Source organism: Babylonia areolata, chromosome 33 (assembly GCF_041734735.1).
Source record: "Babylonia areolata isolate BAREFJ2019XMU chromosome 33, ASM4173473v1, whole genome shotgun sequence".
In the NCBI taxonomy this organism is placed as follows: domain Eukaryota; kingdom Metazoa; phylum Mollusca; class Gastropoda; order Neogastropoda; family Buccinidae; genus Babylonia; species Babylonia areolata.
The window spans coordinates 21,352,701-21,361,003 of NC_134908.1; positions in this window are offsets into that span (position 1 = coordinate 21,352,701).

Genomic DNA, 8,303 nt, shown 5'->3' on the forward strand with positions numbered 1-8,303 from the left:
ATTGTGAACAAAATGGTTTTTGATCTTATTGCATATTTGTTTAAAGATAACCACATGTTCAAAAGCATCCCACGGTGGACGTGTCTTGAACGCAGGTACGCAGTTTTCAGTCTGAAATGAGTCATGCTGTACACCACAGTGTTGTCAGACCATTTTTGAAACTTGCTATATTCATAGGGCAGATTTTCGCAACCACTCATCAAACCTATAGCTGTATCAAATTTATAAAAATGTTTAAACAGATGTTGGAAATACATCTGTTCCCTTTTTGTTTTCACTGACGCTAATCTTCCGCCTATTTTCAAACACTCATAATGGGAAAACAGAGCGAATATCCGCGTATCCACGAAGACTAACTTGAAACACTTGTTTCGTGAAGCCACCAATCCCCGGCAGTCAGGACTGCTGAAGGGACAGTGTTCTGTTTCATCCCGTCCATCTTCACACTCTGACTTCAGATTACAATCCAGATGACGTTGAAAAAGAGAGTAGTGGTTTACAGAACAGTTAAAAAGGCCGTTTGTCAACTCTATGGGTTGATCATTCACAGGCAAGGCAGACACAAATATTTTCAGGCCTCCATGACGATTCGTTGCATAGCAAAGCTGGATCTTTAGGAATGATGTGTAAATGATCTTAGCTGAAGGATAATGAAAACAGCACACACGTTCAGTACTTTGGTGAGTCGTATTTAGTTTTGAATACAGGTTAATCCAGCAGTCCTTTGCAGTGAAACACAGACGATGAATCTTTATCTGTTGAATGCTCATCATAATCCATCCAGAGGGTACTCTCCATTCTACACTAAAATCCATGCAATCACGTATGGATACATATGGACTGATTACATATCCACAATATTCAAGTATATATGTAACAATAAACACGTGACTCTTGATTGTTTCCAAAGAAAGTTTTCCCATAGGACTGTTGACATTTTTTATCCACATGCTACTTGAAGATGACTCCACAAATATGTGCTGAAGAGTGTGGACATTGCACAACAAGCTCAACAACGACGACGGTAGAAAAGTTATTTCTCCTGTCATACTTATTTCAGTTTCTTGGTACTTAGAATCACACCAGTACTCTAGCCTCTCCACAAGAGCACGTACATACATACCCTGTGGCGCCTGTACATGCAGTTTACAGAAGATGTTGAAATCACCACACATACCATACACCACTCCCTCTTGTACAGTGTGACGTGGTAAACCCCATCTACAGTTTGAGGCATTGACCTGTAACATTGTGATGTTTGTGTTGTTTTGGTTCAGGATGTACTCTACACCTGGACACATGTCACTGACGTTCAGTGGACCAGCAGGGGTGTTCATGTGTATGTTGTTCCCACTCCACTGATGTGTGGTTATGTCAGCGCCCACAAACAGAAGGCAATGTGCCAATCCACACAGAACCGAGATCCACACGGACAAGACGTGTACACTGGCCGCTCTGGTCAGACTTGAAGCTGACACTGTGTCCATTGTAGCTTGTGGTTAGTTTCTGGACCGTTATCAATGTCAAAACTGATGCAAATGATGTAGTTTACATACCTAATCCACAGGCTAATGAAGCGTGCTCTGGTGTCATTTTTCTTCTTTGTAGTGCACATGTATGCATTTGTGTGTCTGTTTATATGGCGAACTCTAACATGGCAAGCGCTCCCATGGAGGCCAAAAGAAGCGCTTCAAAGACACTCTGAAAGCTTCTCTGAAGGCCTTCAACATCAACCACGACACATGGGAGCTGAATGCAATGGACAGACCAAAGTGACGTTCAGCTGTCCACAAAGGCGGCAAATCCTGTGAGGCCAAAAGAATCGCTGCAGCAGAGCAACGCAGACAGGCCAGGAAAAGCAGTGCCAGCAAGTCCCCGACAGCCGCCACCATCCCCTGTCCACACTGCGTCAGAACCTTCCGGGCGCGGATTGGCCTGACCAGCGTTAGAAAATGTAAGTATGTTCAGCTTTAAAGCATCATTCGTAACTGATACACGTAAGCTGTCAATCTCTCTCTCTCTCTCTCTCTCTCAGTCTCCCTCTCTCTTCATTATTTATTGTCCTTATAGTCGAAGCTGCCAACACACACACACACACACACACACACACACACACTGTTATTGATTGGAAGAACATTAATCACGCAAATAATACATCATTCACACACACACACACACACACACACACACACACACACACACACACACACACACACACACACACACACACACACACACACACAACACACACACACATACACACACTGTTATTGATTGGAAGAACATTAATCACGACAAATAATACATCATTCACACACACACACACACACACACACACACACACACACACATCGCTGTTTAAATAGGTCCAGGGATGGAAGAGATGTGTCTTTGGAATGATTCAAACAGACTGGAGCAGAGCAGTGTGCTAAGAAACATTGTCCGCTTTGAAGACAAAACTCGACGGGCGCAATAGCCGAGTGGTTAAAGCGTTGGACTGTCAATCTGAGGGTCCCGGGTTCGAATCACGGTGACGGCGCCTGGTGGGTAAAGGGTGGAGATTTTTACGATCTCCCAGGTCAACATATGTGCAGACCTGCTAGTGCCTGAACCCCCTTCGTGTGTATATGCAAGCAGAAGATCAAATACGCACGTTAAAGATCCTGTAATCCATGTCAGCGATCGGTGGGTTATGGAAACAAGAACATACCCAGCATGCACACCCCCGAAAACGGAGTATGGCTGCCTACATGGCAGGGCAAAAACGGTCATACACGTAAAAGCCCACTCGTGTGCATACGAGTGAACGCAGAAGAAGAAGAAGAAGACAAACCTTATCACTGGGTTTGTTCGATGAGCGTATTTGTGAAGGTGAGAAGGAGACAGACATATATTCAACCTCAAAATGATAGTAATATATCTTGCAGTGCGTATCAGCTTAAATTTAATGGTTTTAGTAAAGCAATGCAAATCTTGAATAACCACAAACATGCTGCAACTTTTTTGACAGGAAATTAGCCAGGTGTTTTTCTCAGCGCAGAAGAAATGGAGACACAATGTTTGAAATGTTAAGCATATGGCAGGCAGAGGTAATTGTAAACTTTCCAGATAGCTGGTGAGACATTTATAGAACATGTATCTACTGAAACTCCCAAGTTTAACTCACTCAGTACGGCCAGTCCTCTCCTCTACACAGACCCCTCGGATGTCTAGTGGGTGTCTGAATGACCCAACCTTTAGCTTCCGTCGTCAGAATTGTGGTATTCTTTGTCAACATTCACCTCTTCAGTATAAGAGCCTTCCGCTTGCAATATTTTGATGGTAGTAATTGGGGTGAAACGCTGTTAACGTCGTCTCTTTCGCCGTTCGTATGGAGAGAGTTAATGATCAATATACTGGGTTGTTTTTTTGACCAGAAGTTAAGGGTAACATACCTTCGACAGAAACGTCAAAGCGCTGGAGATTTTCGTGTTCTAAGCATAAACTTTACAACAGACATTAACTCTTTTAGCACGATAAATTTTGAAAACAACCTAGCTGAGATAAAGACACATACAAATGGACTACACATATTTTCTCCATTTGAAAAAAAAAAAAAATAAATAAAATAAAATAAAACGTGACGAAAACCCTAATCGTTTCAAACGTTACTCATTTCTGCACTTGCCAAGCCCTCCACTTGTTTCTTTGGGGGCTGGCAGGTTTTGTTTTTGATGTTGTTGTTTTTTCAGTAAGCAGTACACGGTCCTTCACTTCACAGTGACTTGACCAGTGCAGGGTTAACGTGGAACAGCAATGAAATCACGGTGACTTGACCAGTGCAGGGTTAACGTGGAACAGCAATGAAATCACAGTGACTTGACCAGTGCAGGGTTAACGTGGAACAGCAATGAAATCACTATGACTTGACCAGTGCAGGCACGGGCGCAATAGCCGAGTGGTTAAAGCGTTGGACTGTCAATCTGAGGGTCCCGGGTTCGAATCACGGCGATGGCGCCTGGTGGGTAAAGGGTGGAGATTTTTACGATCTCCCAGGTCAACATATGTGCAGACCTGCTAGTGCCTGAACCCCCTTCGTGTGTATGTGCAAGCAGAAGATCAAATACGCACGTTAAAGATCCTGTAATCCATGTCAGCGTTCGGTGGGTTATGGAAACAAGAACATACCCAGCATGCACACCCCCGAAAACGGAGTATGGCTGCCTACATGGCGGGGTAAAAACGGTCATACACGTAAAAGCCCACTCGTGTGCATACGAGTGAACGCAGAAGAAGACCAGTGCAGGGTTAACGTGGAACGCAAAGATGAATAAGTTTTGAGGTGTTTCAGTAGTTATGATTATCATTTCTTGATTCACAGAATGTTTCGTGCTCTTACTTACTTTCTATTCTTCACATCAACTTTCATTGACAGCTTTGTGTTGTCATAGGGAAGTGACTTTTTCCTGCTGTATCTCACTCCCTGGACTCCACATTGCTGATCATCCTGCTCGCAGCGCCAAAATATCGATGAGTCCAGAGGTTCATTGTCAGCCACACAGTGCAGGCCAGGAAAGCCACAAATGCATGTGTCGGTTACTTCTCTTGTTTATTTCATGTATTATTTTTTTTTAAATTAAAAGGAAGGAAAGAAGAAGTAAGAGAAGAAAACAATTCAGCAAACACACTTTTGCCTCGACATTGAACCCTGAAGTACATTCTCTTTTGTGCATGTCTGTTTGATTGTTCACATCCACTCTGACCGAAATCGAGTCCAGACAAATTGAGAGAAATCTCTTGCGAATATCGATTCGAAAAGTACATCAAATCTTTATCCACGTTTCAGTGTGTGTTACACATACGTATATTATATAAGCTTGGTTTGTTTTTTAACATAGAAAATCATGTAGATATGTATATTATTATTGTTATCAGGTAATGCTCGGGCATACAGCAATTTGTGTCATATATAAATCAGTGGATAGCAGCAAAATGAAACAGGTTAGAGCCCAAAGTCATAAAACAGCAGAGAAAGGAAAAAAATGATAGGCTAACAGTCAAGCAATTCTGTGTCACACTGAAAATGCAGATAGGCTACGACAAACAATATTTTGCTTCATTGTGTCAGTGATAAACATTTTCCTAAAAAGTGCAGAAAATCGAGCCAAAGCTAAAACTGACTTATTGAAGATTGGAGTCGATACGATTATGCATATCTTCTTTTCTTCTGATTTGCAGTCTTTTTCGATTATATTGCTGACGTAAAAATCGAAGAAATGGCAAATCACAAGGTTCTAATGATAACAATGGACAATAACTTATCTTGGTCAAAACACAGAGAAAGTCTAACAAAACACAGCGACGCGCTCTCCCTGAGGGAGAGCAGCCCGAGCTTCACACAGAGAAATCTGTTGTGATAAATAGTAGTAAAGAAGCAACAATAATGTCATACAGAGAAAGAGTTATATAGTGACTGAAGTGTAATACAAACATAATACAAATATGTACGATACTATGTGGGTGATTCGGAATATATGGACGATAAGGGGCTGGACACTCCTTGGTGTAAGTTTACACCAAAAAGGAGTTACAATATCCTTGGTGTAAGTTTACACCAAAAAGGAGTTACAATATCCTTGGTGTAAGTTTACACCAAAAAGGAGTTACAATATCCTTGGTGTAAGTTTACACCAAAAAGGAGTTACAATATCCTTGGTGTAAGTTTACACCAAAAAGGAGTTACAATATCCTTGGTGTAAGTTTACACCAAAAAGGAGTTACAATATCCTTGGTGTAAGTTTACACCAAAAAGGAGTTACAATTATATGACCATCGTTTACTTGAGAGGGAAATAAATGTCCATGAAGTATTTGTGTTGTCTATAAATTGTTACTTTAAGAATACTAGGAAGGGAAATAATATCCATGAAGCGCGTGTGTTGTCTATGGAATCGTTACTTCAAGAATCTTGTCAACTGCTCTCATGGCATGCAATGTAAAAACAGAGTGCGAGGATGGACAGAATGATACATGTTCCAGTAGCGGTGACCACTGCAGCGGGCTCACAGCGCTTTGTGACCGATGTTATAAGGTTGTTGACAGCATGTATGGATTTGTCACTGAGAAAACGAATCGCAACGAGATAGCTGATGATTACTGTAAGTCCATTGGAGGCAGATTAGGTTCGCCGAAGTGTGTTTTTGAATGGTATAGAAATAGAAACACACGAAACAATTTGGTTGGTTTATTCATTGGAGACAAACGATTGCAAAATATGTATATACACTGTTCAATTCACGAAGACAGAACAGTTGTTCATAATTCCAATTATTTATGTCCCTTTGATCTACCGACCGTTACTGAAGCAGTACGTTTTTGTATAGTCAGCTATGAATTTTGTTTAGGTGTTGAATCCTGTGAATCTCAAGGAAATCATCATTTTTACTTGGGGACAGTTTGTGAATTCACACAAAACAGGACAGATACAAACGTTCATCTCACTCAAGGAATCTCTTTTACCAACAAGAATGTCTTGCTGTCTGAAGGACAGCTGTATCTGTGCCCTGATGGTCAGATGACTCACTCTTTTTTTTCTGTGTGGCTCTCACCATCATGAAGTCTGTGGCAAAGAAGACACAAAGCTGTGTACTTTCTCTGGTCAGTTGCCAAACACCGATACATTTGACTCTTCAGATCGTCAGTTTCATGCAAACCACTCATTTTTATGTGCGAATGATCGCAAAACGATACCATACTCTCTGGTGTGTGACTTCATAAATGACTGTGAGGATAAGATCGATGAATCCTTTTGTGAACACCCTGTTTGTATCAATGCTTTTAGATGTGCCAACAGTCAGTGTGTGACCTATGACGGGGTATGTGATCGAGTGTTCCATTGTCTGGATGAGTCGGATGAACAGAACTGTCGTCAAGTTAGATTCACGAGCATTCCAAGACAATCAGTTCCACCTCCAGCTCTTGTTAACTTCGATGGCATCAGATACTTCATCTCCACTCCAATGAATTTCAACGAGTCCTGTCCCGACAGCCACTATCGCTGTCCTGGTGACGTCAATAACTGCCTACCTGTCTACACACGGTGCAATGGGATGTATGACTGTATTGACCATGAGGATGAAGAGGGGTGTGAACAACTGATATGTCCAGGACTTTTTCGGTGCAGACATTCAACAATGTGTTTACATAGTGACCACATTTGTGATGGTTGGCCTCACTGCTCAATGAATGATGATGAATTAGGATGTGACATAACCTGTCCTGTGAACTGTTTGTGTCATGGTCACTCATTTTTGTGTCCTCAGCCTTTCTCTGCAGCTCTCTTCCCTCAGCTCCGCTACCTGGATGCTACAGGTTCAGGTATGACACCAACAGATGTGATTAACAATATCTTCCTTATTGCTGTGGTTTTTGTACACTGTTCTATAACATAAATTTCTCAAACACACTTGGTAAATATCTTTGATCTTAGTCGTAATAAACTGTAATATGTCAGCCTGACTTCTCTTCTTGGGTTACACGATCTCAAGTCACTCTCCCTGTCGAACAATCCCCTTACCTCTCTTCACATTGGTCTCTCATCTGTTAACCAGGACAGCGCACTCACAGTGCTGGATTTGTCCCACACTATGCTGACAGTGTTTGACTCTAATGTTCTGTCATCATTTCACCGCATACAGAAACTGAATTTAACGTTTACTTCCGTTCACACAATCAGCTCATCTGGGTTTAGCTTCACACCACAGTTAACTGAACTCTACATGGATGGCAGCCCTGTTAAACTGTTTCCACCTGACATATTCAAGGCTGTTTCTACATTGCACTTTATATCCACAGAAAATTACAAACTTTGCTGCACTGAAATACTTCCCGACACTTTTGATGATTATGGTTCAGCTTGCATTGCCCCAAAAGATGAAATATCTTCATGTAAAGATCTGTTGCAGTCATGGACGTACCGTGGATTTCTGTGGCTGATCGCCTGTCTGTCTCTGACAGGTAACGTCTTCTGCTGTTGTGCTCGGATGTTTGTGAAGAGCATGACGTCTTCAAGTGGATTCAGTGTGTTTGTCTTAAGCCTAACCATGGCTGATTTTCTGATGGGTGTGTATATTGCTATCATTGGAGTGGCTGACGAACGGTTCCGTGGACAATACCTTCACAATGATGATGCATGGAAAAGCAGTGTGACTTGTAAGACAGCTGGCTTTTTGTCTCTGTTGTCCAGTGAGGTATCTGCCTTTAGTATATGGCTTATTACACTGGATCGTTTTATTGTCCTTCGCTTTCCTTTTAGCACCAAGAGGT